Source organism: Pinus tabuliformis, chromosome 3_1, assembly GCF_031772625.1.
Source record: "Pinus tabuliformis cultivar Carrire ecotype Pingquan chromosome 3_1, CPIR1, whole genome shotgun sequence".
NCBI classification, from domain to species: domain Eukaryota; kingdom Viridiplantae; phylum Streptophyta; class Pinopsida; order Pinales; family Pinaceae; genus Pinus; species Pinus tabuliformis.
The window spans coordinates 439,995,414-440,014,613 of record NC_142301.1 but is presented as its reverse complement, the minus strand read 5'-3'; the positions used below and the strand labels follow the sequence as shown (position 1 = coordinate 440,014,613).

General features: G+C 38.3%; 1 pseudogene; it reads left to right on the top strand.

Moving 5' to 3' along the window:
- Positions 1–323: 323 nt before the first annotated feature.
- LOC149187646 (helicase-like transcription factor CHR28 pseudogene) lies at positions 324–1,674 on the top strand (annotated as a pseudogene).
- Positions 1,675–19,200: the final 17,526 nt, after the last annotated feature.

The window sequence follows — 19,200 nt, the reverse complement described above, 5'->3', positions numbered from 1 at the left end:
TACACAAGGTATTCATGGATGAAGGTCTCATATAACCTACTATAATTCTATGACACCACTTATGAAGTCAAACCACTGACCACACTGTTAAATTTTAGACTGCTCTATGTTGACTCAATTACTTTAGTTGGATTCAATTCTTTAATTAGCTATCTTTCAATAAAAATTAATATTTATAGTCATCAATAGTAATTGAAGATAGAATAGTAAATAAAAATGATAATAGGAGACAATCAACTCATCAACAAGAGACACCATATTTGGTCAAATACCATGAAAAAAACCATTATGGGGAAAAGGAACATAAGACAAAAAAACCTATCATGTGGACTGTTGGAAAACAAATTACTGAAACAAAGGATTGTGGTGTTAACAACATGGATGCTAATTTGGAAGATGAGGCTGTAGAAATCCAATCAGTAATAGTTGAAGATTCAAGTTCACATTCTTATATCAAAAATAAATCTAGGGAAACTTTTCAATTGAGTTCTAAAGTGGGCAGTTCAGTACTGTTTAACTCAATGCCTTTGCCTAAAAGTTCTATTGGTGGCACTTGTTATTATCTTCTGAAATTTCACATGTCACTATGGAAACAAAATGTTGTGGTGCTTTAATTTTCTAAAATTTCACAGATGTCAGAGACTGTCTCAATGATTGCTTTAATTTTGAAGGAGACTCCTCCTAACAGATCTCTTCAGGAAGATTCAAATCAAGTAAAGGTTGAAACATCTGTCACTAAATATAGATAAAGATGATGTAGTATCAACATGTTTGCAAATAAAGACATCAAATAATGATGCAAATGATATTGCTTTGGAGGAATACATTAAGGGGAAAGAAAACACATTTTCTATGAAGAAAGGTTGACCATCCACCAGTACTTTGGTTGTGTGTCCAACAAGTGTTCTTAAGAAATGGGCACAAGAAATTTGTGACAAGGTTATCAAAAAAGGAAATTTGTTTGTTGTGGTATATCATGGAAGCAACAGGAAAAATGGCCCTAATGAGCTAGCAAAGCATTAAATTGTTTTGACTACTTATTCCATGGAGGTTCCAAAATAGGATCTTGGAGATGATTATGAAGAAGTTGAAAGAAATCCTAATGATTCTGGTCTAATCGACTCTTTTATTCTTAAAAATAAAAATAAGACCTCAAAGACTGTTAGGAAGACAAAGAGTAGAAAGGGAGAAAATGGCTCCTCAAGTGAACCTATTCCTCCCCCTCTTGCAAGAGTGGGTTGGTTTAGGGTGGTTCTAGATGAAGCTCAAAGTATTAAGAATCATAGGACCCAAGTTGCTAGAGCATGTTGGGGTTTACCGGCTAAACAAAGGTGGTGTCTCTTTAGGACACCAATCCAAAATTCTATTGATGATCTTTTCATCTACTTTAGGTTTCTTAAATATGATCCATATGCTTTTTATAATTCTTTCATTTCCAAACTAAAGTTTCTGATTTCCAGAAATACAATTTTAGGATACGAGAAAATCCAATTTGTTCTGGAGGTAGTAATGCTCCGGTGCATAAAAGGTACTACCATTGATGGGGCACCTATTATTACATTACCTCCTAAAACAATTACCTTGCAGAAGGTTGAATTCTCTGTGGGAGAATGTGATTTTTACCACTTGCCTAAAGCTCATTCACAAGCTCAATTCAAGGTCTGGGGCCAATAGGTGGTTTTGGTTAAAGCCCAGGTCGGCTTTGATCAAACTTACTCACTCTTTTGGATGTTTCTATAAATAAATATCTTGGTGAGAGAGAGTTGTGGGTATTTGTTGTTTCATGGTGGTAGATAACATCAATGCGCAGAGGCTCATATGTCTCACCGAGAGAGAGAGATTTGTGGGTATTTTTTGCTTTAGGGAGGTAGATAACATCGACATGCAAAGGCTCATATATCTCGCTGAGAGAGATATTTGTGGGTATTTGTTGTTTCAAGGCAGTAGATAACATCGATACATAGAGGCTCAGGTTTTTCTATTGGTGGAAGCTCAATTCAAGGTCTATGTTGCTGCAACAAATATGAAAAAGAACATAGATAATGTTGTTAAGTCTTCATCAAGCATGTGATCATCCTGTTTTTGTTAAAAGTCACTTATCCATTTCTACTTGGATATGTTCTGCAGAAGCAGTAACGAAGCTACCTAGGGAAAAATAGATTGATTTGATAATTCATTTGAAGGTTAATTGTCTCTTTGTGGTTTGTGAAATGACGCCCTTGAAGAAGCCGTTGTCACCATCTACAATCATGTATTTTGCAGTCAATGCATATTAGATCACCTTGCTTAGTCATACAATAACATTTTCCCTACTCAAGGTTGCAAAATCCATCTAAATGACGATTATGTGTTTTCTCTATCTGCCTTAAAGCATTGCACTTCTGATGATACTGTCAATGATTAGATCTCTGCAAGTTTAGAAGGGGTCAGTGAATTGGATTTGAAATATGATATTCCATACTTTCATTCTTCAAAGATCAAAGTCGCAATAGAAACTCTCCAAGCCCTCCCAAAGTTATGTACAAGTGCCTCTAGCAATAGTTATGTCAATAATATCAATAAAGATTTAGCTGAAATGTCTGATAGTGGTAATAGTAATCAACATGCAAAGCCAAGTCTAAAGAAGCATATTATAGAGACATAGGAGAAAGCCATAGTTTCTCCAAGTGGATGAGTATGTTGGATTTTCTTGAGGTTCCACTAAAAAAATCATGCATACAATATAGAAGGTTGGATGGAACTATGTCTGTAATAGCATAGGATAAAGTTGTGAATGATTTCAAGACACTCCCTGAGGTAACTATTATGACAATGTCCCTGAAAGTTGCAAGTTTTGGTCTCAACATGGTTGTTGCATGTTATGTTCTTCTTCTTGATCTTTGGTGGAATCCAACAATTGAAGACCAACCTACTGATAGATCACATCAAACTATACAAATTCGTCATGTAATGGTTTCCCGATTTACAGTTAAAGATAGCATGGAAGATCATATTTAACACTATTACTCTTGACGAACATGTCGTTGACATTGGAGACAATCTTATAACATCCATAACCTGAAATTGAAATAATGTGTCATATCTTGCACACCAAAACATTGACATCCCATCTACAATAGAAAATACCATAATGATCATATCACCCATTTACCATAGACAAATCCACATATCCAAATCAAGCCAAGACAACATGAATTCAAAGAGAGGAATTTTCCAATAGACCCATACAAAAGAAAATCAACTCATGGGCCACGAGTAATTAGCACTATTAATGTTGGATGAACACATGCTTGAGATTGCAGATAATCTTATAGTAAACATAACCTGAAACTGAAATAATGTGTCATTGTTGGCACTCCATAACATTAACATCCCCAATACTATAGGCAATACCACAATGATCATATCACCCATGTCCCATAAAAAACCCACAGATTCAAATCAAACTAAGACAAAATAAATTAAAACATACGCATTTTCCAACCGACCCATACAAAAACACATTCAGATAGACATACAAAATATAAAGTCAGATTAATATGAAACAAAAATAGGTATATTCAGTCATGGATGACCATGAGGATTCATTTCATTGTTTCCATCTGATGGTCATACAGTTGAGTGGAGACACAAATACTTCTTCCATCTCTTCTGCACAGGACATATAATTCACCAGGGACATATAATTACCTCCGGATTAACTTCTTGTCTGTGCTTGTTTGAATTTTTTTTTGCACAATTGGGTCTTAACAGCTTGCAGACTGGAGCCTCTCTTTGCACCAATAATTATCAAGAAAATCTGAAGTGCATTCATAGACTTACCTGCAACAAATTTCATTCTAGGATGTCACTCAAGAGGTAAAAATAGATCTCAGGCAAGTAAAAAAACAAAAAATAATTTCTTCGCATTCAGGATCAATGGTTGATTTAGTGGAGTGAAGCGTTCTGGCAAGCTCTTTGTAGATCAGGTAGAGCAAGATCAATAGACGATCAGCAAGAGAGATATGGGCTAGAGAGAGATCCAGGTATCAAGATACAAACGAGTCTAAATCGATAAGATCTTATCGGTTCTAGATCGAAGCAATTAGGCAATTCTCAATCAAGAATATCTTGGGTTCTATCTATCCAAAGGTTTTATCGTATTAGATTGGTCTATCTACATGGTCTAGTCATTTCTATGTGCATGGAGTTGTTTCTAGGAATCATGATCTACTAGAACTGTGGCACCTAAGTCAATGGAGCCACCTCTATCCAATTAAATTCCTACAATTATTTCTTCCCCGCATACAGCTCCCATTCTCTCTTGATTTCTATGGGGTAAATATCTCATGGGATAGGATTTAATAAGACCCCCAACCTCACCCATCAAGCTCAATCGGGTGCCATAAGCTTACCTATGGCTGCACAGGAATTGTGGTTTTTGGGGTATACAGATCCAGTGAAACTATTGGAATGAGCAAATTGGAGAATGAGAAGAAAGAAGAAGTTGGGTTAGACTTAATGGGAGGATCTAGACCATTTGCAATAGGACCAGGATGACCGGGATGACAGAATGGAAAAATAGGATGGATGGGGACAGCATTGCAAGGCTAGGCCATTATAATGTCTTGTAACGCCTATGCATGCTTGAACTGGCACCCAAAAACATGAGGGCGGGCATCCTAGGCTGGAAAATCCTAGTCATCAGCCTAGATCAGCTATATGTGTAATTCTTCAAGGAAAAGAAATGGGAATTCGGGATTTTACATTTGTGTTCACTACGATACTAGAGAAACTATGATCTAAATATGAATGAATAAATGTATGAGCTACATTGGAGGACTGCGCTGCTAAGGATGACCTTTCTTTCCTCATATATTTGTACCTTTTGATCAAATCTAACTTGGAAATATGTGGTTGGATGGTGGACTTGACTTATTTGGACTTCGCTTACTCTGCTAAACAAAATGAAGGCGTTCAGTTGGATCGCGGGCTTGGTCAACTCGGAATTAATTGGAATCAGAATACAAAACAAACACATAGGTTGGAACGTAAACCTATTATATATGCCCAACCACACTTGGCATTTTGAACATGCTATAGGTAACATGGGGACCATTGATGAATCATTTATGATGCCCCTGGGGTTGATAAGGTCGAAAGAAACAAACAACTAGAAACTAGTCAACCTCTAATCAAAGGCCATTGCATTCAGATACTTTTCCAATCTCAATACAAAGGGATGAATTAACCTTGAAGTGGGTGCTAACTATTTCAAATAGAGTGTCTCCAGTTTGGCATGTATCTATTCTCCATGGAATTAGCCATAGCATGCACTAAATTTTCCCAAAATAAAGACCAAAAATGAAAAACCATCTAAGCTTGTGGCACTAATTCTCCATATATTTATTTACCTGATCCCCAATCTTGCATGTGAGAAGAGTTAAAACAACATCCCTCTTCATAATTTCCTTGTTAATTTCCTTTTTACAAACAAGCACGGACAAGAAGTCAATCCAGAGGGAATTATACAATTGTGCCAACTAAATTGCATAAATTCATGAATGCTTCTGCACATTTGATGGGCTTCCAAATCCATGGTCTATCGCATAAACATGAAATTTGGGAGAATTGATCACATAAAATCCATAATGGGCATTTACTATATGTCCAAAAGTAATTATTCCTCTCTTGTTGTCTAGTCGAAACCCATCCCAATCTACCTGATTATTGATGTGCTCTTTTGTGGTGTAGGAGTTGATGATTTCTTGAATAAGAGCCGCAACAAAGCCAATATCTTCCTCAAATAGCTGCTTGGCAGCGAGAAAATAGTAATAGTGCACTCCAGTAATGGAAGTGAGAAATGCTCGCATTAAAATTTAGGTAAGATGGAGCTGGTGGTTTTTAAAATAATTTCTACTTATTTTCATAATTTAAGGGTTTTCACCGATCCAAAAATAGAGAAATGTTCACATTAACATTTAGGTAAGATGGAGCTGGTGGTTTTTAAAATAATTTCTACTTATTTTCATAATTTAAGGGTTTTCACCAATCCAAAAATAGAGAATGAATAAATGGAATGGACCATACTAATCCAGAAATAGAGAATGAATAAATGGAATAGGAGCATACTAATGGTGACATCATGCTCTGGAGCATATTTCCTATTCCCTTGGGGCCGAGTGAGGTGAAAAGGATTCTCACAGTGGCCTTAGCCACCACAACATTTTCCTTCCGAGCATCTAAGTCTCTCATTCGATTTTTCTGCCCTTGCTCTTTTATTATGATAAATGGTCTCTCAAACTCATCAAATGCCAACGCCCTCCTTGCAAACAATAAAAAAATGCAGCACAAAGATTAAAGCCTAAACATAAGAGTGTGGATGCAAAAAAATAATGGATTTTTAACCAAAGACATGAGGTGTGTGTACTCTTCTCTGTGTGGAAGAGTGAAAATGGGGAAATGCAGTGAAGTTAAAAATGGAACATACCTTGGCGTAGTCAATGGACTGAAGATCCCATGGTGGGCCTTGGCACAGTCAATGGACTGAAGATCCAATGGTGGGGTTCTATATTGTGTTTGCTATTTGTAAAACCCTAATTCACAACTCTCCTAAATCTCATTTTCACTCCCTCCCTGTGGAAAAGTGAACAAATACTATTTATTCTAGAACTTAGACGAAGATTGGGGTTGGGAGGGGTTTTGTAAAAAAAATAACACTTAATTTTTTTCAAATATGCTAAAATTTTCCCTCCTATACAATAAATACATTATTTTATTTTATAAATACATCATTTTATTTTCACTTAAATACATTATACATTATTTTATACATTATCTTATTTTATAAATACATTATTTTATTTTCACTTAAATACATTATACATTATTTTATTTTATAGATACATTATTTTATTTTCACTTAAATACATTATACATTATTTTACTTTCTCCTGGATGGTTGGGATCTTTTTGTTGTGTTTGAAAGAATTTCTTGCATATTTGGTGTTTATCATAATAATAATAATACTTTAATATTAAGATTAATGTTTTTAGGCAAAGATTTTGTTTTTAAATTTTATGGAGGTAGACATACTCTACTATTGTAATTTGAATGTGAGACCTTTCACAAGGAAACATGTGCCCTTAACTTGCTTATATTGAAAACATTTAAGTGTAAGAAGGAAAAATGTTCTCTTAACTTGCGTGTATTGAAAATATTTAAGTGTTATTGAATATTAGGTGGTTGCAAACAAAAGAGAATATATAGTAAGCCGATTTAATAATTAAAAACAAGTGTTAGTTTCTTAAAATTCATATGGAAAATTTGGAAGGAGTAGGGTATGTACCCTAGGTTAAATATATTCAAACTGTTGTGTGAATGGGTTTGTAAGATCCTATGTTTTTATCTTGATAAAATGGAGTCCTCTCCAAGTCACTCACATAGTTTAGGTTGTCATGAGAAAAGTAGGTGCTTTGCCTTAAGATGTAAACATTTCATTTTAAATAGTGTGAAGATGTGGTTTCAGCGAGGCATTAAAAGATGGAATAAGCATGCACATTTGGGATGCTAGTGTTATGTTCTGCTTGAGGCATGGGTGCACGTCCAAGAAGACTCTAACAAGGGTTGAAGAGGTGGAATAGTTAGAGGGGTTGGGGGGTTGTGGTCTCACTTAGAGGTGTAGAAAAGAAAGTTATGCACCATGAGAAGTTGTGAATCTAACTTAAGACATTTGACAAGTTGCAGAAAGACAACTTGGTAGTGATACTAAGTGAACATTCCTTGATCGAAGTTGATACCCTCTCCTTGCACTACCACTTTGCAAGACAAAGAAGAAATGTGAAATATATGTGCAACCCACTAAAGAGGTTGACAAGGTTTTTGCAACATATATTGGTGGTTTTTTCATGTTGCAGAAGGAGGTGTTGGAACTTGGAAGGTGACCATTGGAGTTGATTTCTCATGGAGTGTTAAGGAGGTGCAAGGATTTGATAAAGACTGAATTACACAAATCTAACAAATAGGCCATATTGGGTTAGAATAGTATTGTTTTTGGACATCCAAAGTTGAAGGTGAATTTTATGGAGGTGTAGTCTAAGTGCTTGGGTGTGGGCCACATCTTATGGGTATCTTGGACTTTTCGTGTGTGTTAGTGGTGTTAGTGCATTGTGTTTGCTGAACACTAGCTAGAATATGTTCCATGAATGTAAAAGCCCACAAGTTTCAAATGGCTTAACCATTTTCCATTGTAAGGTGTTTTATGCCCTAGTTTTGAAGAGATAGTTAGAACCATCTTAGAGTGTGATGGGTTGTACCATGGACTTAGGTCCACTTACATGCGTTGAGGTGTAAAGGTACCCCGTGAGTTGAGGAAAATGATTCCAATGCTTACCTATATAGAGTGTTTATGATATAAGATTAATGATTTTTTGTTGGGGAATAAAAGAGGAAGATAAGAAAGGAGAGGCACTAAATTTTGTTGTAAATAAATCAAAAGGAAGGAAAAATGTCTCCTATTAGTAGGATTTTTCATGTTTCCTCTTAAATAGGACTAAATTTTAGTTGGAGCTAAGGAGTTGGCCTCAAAAGAAATGATTGGGTACTCTATAAATCCAAGACCTAACATATCCAAGATATCCCATTAGATAGATTCATCTTGGGAAAAGGTTGCAAAGGATAAGGTGTCAATATCCCATTTTTAATATGGGTTTTAAACCTTCCATTTGAGAGTGCTAGAAAGAGGGTCATTGTCTTGAAAAAAGGTCCTTGATTCTTTCAAAACCTAATTCCAATGCTTAATCCATGGTGTTATTCTTTTTATTTGAGTTTGGGCTTGAATGTTGAGATCTATCTTTGGGTCCAGTTGCCACTTTGTTTTTCACTTATGTGTTGAGAAGGTCTTAAGGGCTATAAAGGATAAGACAATTATTTTCCAATAACCCTCCCTTGAAACCCTTTAAAGAGATGGTGTGCCCCATTTTTTTGTCGTTATATTTGAACCATAAGTCTTCCTACAAGGATTCCCTTGAAGGGAGGGTTTGTAAAAGAAGTGGAAAAAAACAAAATTTCATGTTGAGTGAGAGGAGGGGTATAGATTATGGATGTCTCTAAAGTTATTGACAAAGGTAAAGGGGAATGGAGTTTACCTCTTATTGATGTGCCTTCTATTCCACCATTCAAGGTGCTAAAGGGCACTGACTTTAAGTGTCATAGGTGAAAGCTCACGAAGATCTTAAAAATGAGAAGGTAGGTGTGATTTAGCATAGGATTGATTCTTCAATGGTTGACGTTTTGGTGAGATTTCCCTGTAAATGGAAAAAATTGAAGCCCTACTACTTATATATTAAGTAGATTATGAGAAAATGTTTCCTAAGATTCAAAGAGTATCTCCATCTTTTTTCCATGAGATCCATGGTAGCTATGTTCAAGTGTCGATAACTCATGTTAAGATATCATCTTTGATTCAGGGCATGTATACTTCTTCAACTAGTGGTTGAGATTATAACCAGTGAGTAGGCAAGGTTGTTCATTTTCCAAGTTAGAATCAATAAAAAATTCTCCCTCTCTATCTAAGTAGAAAAATATTGACTCTGTCAAATATTGGTATTCTGATAAACAGATAATTGACCTAGTCAAACATTGGATATCTGAAAAACATTCAATTGTCATCGCATATCTGACCAAAAAATTTATCATTGGATATTTGAATAACATATCGTCAGATATTCGATGATAATTTTGTTTGTCGGATATCTCACAAGTGTTAGAGCTTTAAAAATAAAAATAAAAATATTTGCAAGTAAAAGCCAACAATATGACTAAACTATTGAAGTACGACATCAAATTTTCCGCCCATATGTACTAGTGGGGGGTTAGGAGTTAAGGGTCACAGGTTAAGAGGATAAGGGGTTAGGGCTTAGGGGGTTCATGGATTTTAGGTTAGGGGCTAGTGGCTTAAGGTTTAATGGGTCAAGATGTTAATGGGTGATGAGTTATGAATGTACGGGTTAAGGGATGATGACATGGGGGTTAATGGGATAAGGAATTTAGTGGTTATGGGTTAATGGCTTATGGGTTGTGATAATGGATCCCCTAATCCCCTTATCACCACTATTGGGGGTTCCCTTGTCAATTTCTCTCATTGTCTTCCCTCTAGGCCCCTTAGCCAATATGACATTAGGTCCTAAGTTGCCTTCTCATTCTCTAATGCTAGGATTATAGATCTTACTAAACCATGCTTGGACCTCCCCTTTCCACATTCAATACACAAGAATATAGCCCTCCCACCTTTTTGGTCATACCATTCAACTTCTCCTAATGTTATGAACCCCCAAGTTTGGTGCCAATTCCCCTACAACTACACCCTTTCCCCCGCTTGGATAAGGGCTTAAATGCATTAGGGTTTACAGGTTGTGATAAGGGAACCCCTAATCCCATTATCAAAACCATTGGGGGTTTGCTAATAAACTTTAATTGCATGATACATATGAGAAATTAGGAGAAAAAGACAAGGATCTTGGAAAATTAAAAGCATTTATTGAAGAATTAATGAAATGAAAAGCTATCATGGAGGTGTAGACAAGCAAGTTAAGCGCCATGAGAAGTTGTGAAGAAAAATTCAGACATTTGATGAGTTGCATGAAGGCAACTTGGAAATAGTACTACGTGAACATTCCATGATGGAAGTTGATACCCTATCCTTGGCACTACGAATTTGCAAGGCAAAGAAGAAACGTGAAATATATGTGCAACCCATTAAAGAAGTTGGCAAGGTTATTTCAACATAAAAAGGTGGTTTTTTCGTGCTGCAAAAGGCACTGTTGGAACTTGGAAGGTGACCATTGGAGTAGATTTTTCATGGAGTGTTAAGGAGGTGCAAGGATCTGATAAGGATAAAATTACACAAATCTAACAAATAAGCTATATTGGGTTAGGATATTACTATTTTGGGACATCCAAAGTTGAAGGTACTTTTTATGGAGGTGTAATCTAAGTGCTTGGGTGTAGGGCACATCTTATGGGTATCTTGGACTTTTGGTGTGTCTTGGTGGTGTTAGTGCATTATGTTTGATGAGCACTAGCTAGAATGTGTTCCATGAAGGCAAAAATCCCACAAGTTTGAGATGGCTTAACCATTTGGCTTTGTAAGGTGTGTTATGCCCTAGTTTTGAGGAGACAATTAAAACCATCTTAGAGTGTGATGGGTTGTACCATGGACTTAGGTCCACTTGCATGGGTTGAGGTGTAAAGGTACCCCATGAGTTGAGGAAAATGATTGCAATGTTTACCTATATAAATTGTTTATAATATAAGATTAATGAGTTTTTTTTGGAGAATGGAAGAGGAAGATAATAAAAGAGAGGCATTGAGGTTTGTTGTAAATCAATAAAAAGGAAGGAAAAATGTCTCCTATTAGCGGGATTTTTCAAGTTTCCTCTTGAATAGGACTAAATTTTAGTTGGGTCTAGGGAGTTAGCCTCAAAAGCATTGATTCAATACTCTAGAAATCCATGACATGACATATCCAAGCTAGTCCATTAGATAGGTTTATTGTAGGCAAAGGTTGCAAAGGCTAAGATGAAAATATCCCCCTTTTAATGTGGGTTTTAAACCTTATGTTTGAAAATGCTAAAAAACTCAATGCCAATGCTTAATCCATGGTTTGATTATTTTTATTTCAGTTTGGCCTTGAATGTTTAGATCTTTCTTTGGTTCTAGTTATCAGTTTGTCATTTCATTTATCTATTGAGAAGGTCTTCAGGGCTATAGGGGATAAGATGGTTATTTTCCAACACCCCTCCCTTAAAACCATATAAAGATATGGTGTGCCACATTTTGTTGTTGTAATATTTCAACCACAAGCCCTTCCTATGAGGATGCCCTTGAAGGGAGGGTATGTAAAGGAAGTGGGAGAAACAAGATTTTATGTTGAGTCGAAGGAGGGGCATGAGGTCCTTCTCACTTGATGTTCTTGCCTTCATTCTAAGGCCTCCTTAAATATATTTTCCTAGCTAGGCCTCTTAGGAATCCTCTATAACGTATGGGTTTTATCCACTTAGACCTTAGGAAATATTAATTTTCCTTTTTAATTTTCTTTCAAATTTTAAACCTATCTTGGGTCCAAAACCCCTTTGTTTGGGTTCTTTTCCCACAAATCCGTTTGCGACCAAACTCACAAACCCATATCACTAGCCTTGTGGAGTACCTAATTGTTGATTTTTGTGTACTTGGGAGGTACTCCAAGCCCTAGTGTTCTAGGGTTGGAGGTCAAAGCACCACAAGTAATCTTGTGGGCTTAGAGCCCAAGCACGAGTTCTTGCACCCAATGTTTGGGGGAATTTTGGAAGCACATTTATACATGTGGTGACATGAGATGATAGAGGGAAGAAAGGAGAACCCAAAACTTCATGAATCATCAAATTCCGAGTTGTAGAAGTGGAGAAATGAAATTTTGAAGTTGGAAAATAATTATTGGTTTTCACGTCATGTAGGCTTGAAGTAAACATTAGCCAATAGATGTATCTCTTCACTAATGTTTTGGAGCCCCTTTATTGGCTATAAATAAAGGGTGATTTAATGTGTTATAGGCATCCATTTTGCAACATATTCTCAACATAAGGACTCAGTGGAGAGAGGAGACTATCTAACCCTAGCTACAACAAAATAAGAGTCCTAGACAATGTGGAGGAGAGGGGCCGAAGTCTGCATGGGAGGCCGAATAAGGAGGCTGGTGTAGAATGTGTTTAGACCATCCAGGTTACTATTTTTAGGACTAAGTAGGTTTTTTGTGAGGCCGATTTCATGAGAGGAAAGGACACTGCTTTTGGAGGGGTCAGTTCTACAAGATGGTTGTTGTGCTAGGATGCAACCCATAGCACACAACCAAGAGCTGTGTAAGGGATATCAAGGGTGGATCATGGCCTAAAGAGGAAGTGTGGCGAAGGAAGAGCCTTCTTAAGGCACGTCCAACCCTTTAAGGGCTTGCTTGGGGACTATCAAGTGGATTTAGGGCTACATTAAGTTCCCTAACTTGGACAATTATGAACAAAAAGTGAAAACATCAATACAATAGTGTTTTTGGAGGGATGTTGGGTCAAAGCGTTTAACCAGTGCTTGGATCAGATCAATGGGAATCTTGAGGAAACATTAGGAGCTATTTGGATTAGCCCATGTGGACTATTGGGAAGTCTACTAAGAAGCCAAGGTGATAGCAAGCACATCAGATGAGAGGCAAGAGGACACCAGTAAGGGGAGTTACATATGTTCCCTTGGATGGTGGCTGGATTGTGTCCTATGAGAGGACATTATTTTTGCCCATATTTTGTAATAACTCCTCTTTTATAGAAGAAAAGGGTGGATTGGTGAAGTCTGTGGGAAACCGTGTGTAAGGTCTCCTAGGTGTGGGGATGCCCTGACTAGGTGCAGATGATACAACATGGACTTGGTTTCTCATGGACTGTTGGAGGGCAGGATGAGAGAAGACCAAGTGTGGATGTGATTGGGAACTTATGGTCTGTTTGAGGATAGCATGATAGTGTCCAAGTTGGAGCCTGGTAAGCAACACCTTGATGGACAAAGGTGGTTGAAAGAGAGGAAGTTGATGAGCTCAAGGGTGTGATCAACCATGAGCAGTTTGTGGAGCCTGAGACGCGTGTGTAGAAGGAAATCTATAGTAGAAGATGGGCAGTCCTCCTAGCCCATGTTCATTGTGGGATATGAAAATCTTACAGTGATAGGTGATAGCGTTCTGTGCCCTATGTTGGTCTTCATCGGTGCACCGCAGGAATAACATAGTGGGTTGAAGTCCCTGAGTAGTTGAGGAGTAGCAGTGGGCAATTGAGATTTGTTCATAAGTGGAGTTGTGAACAACTCGACAGGAATTTCTATGTGTTGTGGCATTGATGGACTAAGGAAAAACTAGAGAGAAGATTAGATAGCCAAGATTTAGTGGCCAGATGGACTTGGAGCATTGATAGAGGTAGGATTTTCAGATCAGGAGCTGATGGACTATGCAGGTACATGATACGACTGAGGGGAGCTGAGAGAGTCAACTTCATTAGCTAGATGGTCGGCGTATCTTTTTGGACTGACACCAAGCCTGAGTTTGCATCTTGTACTAGTCGATGTATGAGGGCCATTATTCCTGGTATGTGTTAGCTACCTATACCAATAGGTTTCATATTTCATGATTGGCTATGAAAAGGTCCAAATATGCTCTGCTTTGATGATTCAAAGATCACATATTTCCAAGAGAATCCAATCTGTGCTTATAGCTTGGTATGGACTCAAATTTTGATGGATGGTCCAACAGTCTAATCTGGATCATGTCATGTTTTAAATTTTCAGTTGTAGAATAGAGAAAGGAGTCTGTCCAAACTGTTTAATCTTGGCAGACAAGTAGTTTAGGTAGAGAAAAAAGGCTCCCAACAGCTTAATCTGGGACCTTGGAAGAAATAAGGGTAGAAGTAGATAGAAAAACAAAAGAAAAAGCCAAAGAAAAGAAAAGGCAAGTAAGGGTCTGCAAGTCCAAGTGCACCCTCCAAGAAGAAATAAAAAATGCTAGGCAAATAGATGGGTAGGCAGTTGGGGTTGCAGAAAGGTCATTTTTTATAAGTTGCATGTGTGCTAACTTTGTTTACCAAAGCAAAATCAATGAATTGAGGAGGTGTCATTCTTCATTAAGTTACAGCAAGCAAGAAGCATGTCTAACCTCCCTTCTTCCCCTTTCCATTTCATTACTAACACTCCCTAATCAGCTGAGATTCATGGAAGAGATTATGGTTTCATGATGGTTCTTAATCTTTTTAGAAGCCACATTTCTTGTCTAAAATTCTTTTCATTTTGATCTACTCCCTAAACTAAGTAAGTTTCAAATAAACTTAGTGACTTCCCCCCATTCACATTTCCCCCCATATTAACTCTAACTTTACTATGTAATTCCCCTATGTGACCCTTCCCCTACTAGTATTAACACCATGGTGTATAAACCCCAAGTTTTGTATAAATATCCCTCCCCTTGGCATTATAGCCAATAAATCCTCTGTCAGGAATCAAATTGGCACCTGGCCACTTTGATGAACCTAAACCTACCCCTCTCCCTTCTTTGAAGTCATTCCACCCATTTAGCCTTTGATTGTAAAGATAAAACCTTGTAAAAACCCCTCCTACCCATAACTCCTTTTGAAATTATGAAAAAACCCAAAAACCCACCTTTTACCGCTTTTCCAAAGTTTCGGTGCATATATGTGATTTTCCAAAATACATTGAAAACCTTACAAAAACCCATATCCTAAGGTTTTCCGCCGGGCACAGCTTTCAAAAACAAATAATAAATTAAACCCGCCCCCCTCCATATTATTCGATCACATCGCCCTCCCGTCCACCGTCGGATCGGACCCATGTGATCCGACGGCCCTCATTGATATCGAAGCGGCCCCCACGACAGACAATTAGCGCCCGAGAAAATGACGAAGGGTTATGTCAGTGCGTGGCCACGCGTCACCCTCTCGGGTCTCTTGGAGCGGCCTCTGACAAAACCAGGGCCGTATCATAGGCGGTCCGAGAAGAACTGTAACCGTTATTGCAATTACCGCCCGGCTTGCTGGTCCCACATCAGACCCACGTCATCGCCACCCTGCCATCGCATCAGTACTTTTGTCCGCCCCTGTGCCAACGTGTCTGCCACCGCATCATCCCCCTGGACCAATAGCAGCTCGCCACCTCACCCGATGACATCATGCTGACGTCATCCGAGCTTGACCCCACCCTATGACGTCAAGCTGACGTCATCCGAGAAAAGGCGCCAAATTGCCAAAAGGTCCATATTTTGGCCAAAAATCACGTTTTGCATACTTTTTCGCTCATTCGCTATTGTTTCCGCTGCATGGTCTTTTACGTCCAAAACTGCGCCACCCCGCTGGAATCGACCTGGAGACCCCCAGAGCACTAATTCTACCCACATTTACGACCACTGCTCGCTGTTTGCCAGGTATTTCTCATCATTTATCCTCCATACGCCTAAATTGTCTGTAAATTACTCAGAAGGCTCAAAGGACACTAAAACTCATCATTTTACCGGCAAATTCCCTCTACAAAGCCTCTATTTCCAACTGCAAGCTCGAAAACCACCAGCTGAGCCTTGATTTCCCGAGTTCTTATCAAAAACTGTAAACTGCTCGCGCAATCGTGAGACAGTTGGTCAATCCATTAAAAACCTGCCACAAAGGACAGAGTGAGACCAGACATTGGTCTTATTCGTAAATTCAAATAGTATTTCAATTGTTGTATGCTCATTTCACCCTCTGGTCCCTGAAATTCACACTTTCATTGCAAGTAATCACCTCTGTGTTGTTCTGCTTACTTCAACCAGTTCACCTGCAAGTCAGAAGCTTAATAGGCCATGGAAACTCCAATTGCACTGAACATCTATCCTCTCAATACCCCTCATAGGGAGTTAGAATGGAAAGCTCTGGAAGATATGGATTATCAAATGTTGGATTGGTTTCCATTAGGCTCTAAATACAATATTCAGTTGCTAAATGAGTTGAAAGCCCAGCACCTTAGTGGAGCTGATATCCTAGGGATTTGGGACTCAAACTTGCCCATCTACAACCTCCCCCAGGTAAATCCTATGCCAGAATTGATCCACAGATGCCAGGAGTGCTATGATCCATGCCAAAGAGCTGTCCTCAGCCCCACAGGCTCAATTCTGTTCCATATCACCCCAGAGAGCATAAATGAGATGCTGCATTTCCACACTGCAAAACCATTGACCCCCCTCTACATGCAGAACTTGATAAAGAAGGGGACTAAGTTGTCAAATGACCAGATCATCAAAATCAACCAGCTGTTTGTACAACCAGGCTCTGAAGCCATCAAAACTCCTCCTATTGGATATGAAAAAGCTAAGGACTGAAATTCAAGCCCTGGAAGCTCAAATGACAGAGTTAAATGAGACCAGGGAAAAATTGGCCAAAGTCAATGACATGTATGACAAATCAAAGCGGGATGTGGCAGAAAAGGGCAGGGAAATCAAAGCCCTCAAAGACAAGATCAAAGAGCTGGAAAATGAGCTCAAGTTAGATAAAATTGTGGCTGAACTTAGAACAGCGCTGTGGGCCAATATTGGCCAATCTATTACTAACCAATGGCAATATATTGAGACAATCCATGAGCAGTTAGAGCTCATTCCAAAGGCACAGAGGGAAACTCAAAGATCAAGAGCTTCATTAAGCAATATGCCTGAAGTGGCCACCAGAATGATTAATGTGCTTAACAATAGAACAAGTTCTCAGTTAGCTACCCTGGGAATTACAAACAGGACTGAGACTATTCAAATGATCAAAAGGGTTCTTACTCTGAGAAATCTGGTGCAGACGTTAGAAAGGAGAACCCAAGACATGCACACTGAGGTAAACAGGTTCATGGAGAAGTTTCAGGTGTTACAGAACAGAGGACTCCCTAGCTTACTGAACAGCTCAGGGAGACTACTTACTCATGAACAGTATGCCAAAAGAGTGAATGCTTTTGCCTCAAGTCAGATCAATGAGAAGCCTAGCACCTCAGAAGAAACAGGGCCAGTTACAGGACAGACTCTCTACAATAAGGTAGAAAGTTTATTTTTCATAATGAATGAAATCACACACTTGTTCGATGTGGCCCCAAATTTTTATAAATACACAGAGGCAGAGGAGACTATGGATGCTATTCTCAGGCATCAATTACCTACACAGGACTGGTGGACCAAGGCAATACAAACGATTTTGTAAACAGAAAGCCATTCACCAAATTTTGGTTACAGAAAATCTGAATTGTCGTGCATAGGACAGTTCAATAGAGTCAGCATACATTGAAGATAAAGGCTGAGCCAACTCAGCAGAATTTGTGGCCAGCAAAGCAATATGAGAAGCTACAGGTGTCCAGACCAAGAAGCTACAGCAAAGCAGCTCCAAAAGCGCATTCTTGAGCATTAACGCAGATCATTTCAACCGACTTGTTGGCCTCCAAAATCCAAAATATCTTCTGACTGATTGAAAGATCATTTATGTTGTATTAAAGGCTGCAATAACTTCTGATCTACCATTCTGAACAAAGTTGGTAAAACATTTATCTCTCAGATGACTCAACGCCTTAGATATTTTGTAATACGATTAGTATATATTTGCCTCTCGCATAAGCTTGAGGGGTTGGTTGATCGTTGTTTGATTTCTCTTGAAGAAGTTCTTCTGCTGTAATCGCTCTGAGTAAATAAAGGAAAGTGATGGAATTTCTCAAGGCCTGAAGTTGTTTGAATGCGTTGTGGTGTTAGTTGAATACTGCAGGATTCCCGTGCATCTCGCAAAACAATAAGTTTTTCTGTTACTCTCGTCGTTATGTGTCTAAATCCTTTGCAATTTCATATATGTTCCTGAAATTATAAATGTTTAACAACAGAGAAAAAGAATAGCCTTCAGGATTTATTCATTGAATACCCTGGGCTCAATCTGTGTTTGTTAATGAATGTTTTTTCTTCAGCTATAAACTGTATAAGTGTAATTCTTAATTGCTACACTTTCAGCATATATCTTTCACTGTGATCATAGTTTTCAGGAATTCAACTCTGCTCCTGGGTACATATTTCACTTTCCCTTCACCAGCTTAATGGAGAATTCTTAACTGCTCTCCATGGGCTAATCATGTTTCATCACTCAAAGTTTGATTTGTTTTGTTAGATACTCAATAGGCCCTGCAGGCTAAGCAATCCATTTCAAAGCATTCCAGATACTTCATACCTTCAGACTCCATTGCCCAATGGTATATAACTGTTAGAACATTACACCTTAAGTGTTGAACGAAAGTCTTCCAACCAAAACACAAAACAAAACCTGAGCATAATAGCTAGCCTGAAACCTTAACAAAACAGAGACAAATCATAAAGAGAGAGCCCTCTCTGATCACAGTTTGGCTAGGAACTGTAATCCAAAGATTGGTTAGTGGTTACCCCAGCCGTATTCCCTTGGGAGTCAAAGGGAACAACCTAGGTGTTAACATAATTGGCGACTCCACTGGGGACCTCTTAGGATTTTCCAATTTCTATACATCTCTCAAAGCTGCAAATCAAGTCTGAAATTAGTCAGGAGACCTTCAAAACTGTTTCTGTGTCACATAGACAGCTTCAGGGAAGAGCTTTTTCAGTGAGTCTTCATCTCAGCTTTGAAATATATATAGCCATTCCAAAATCT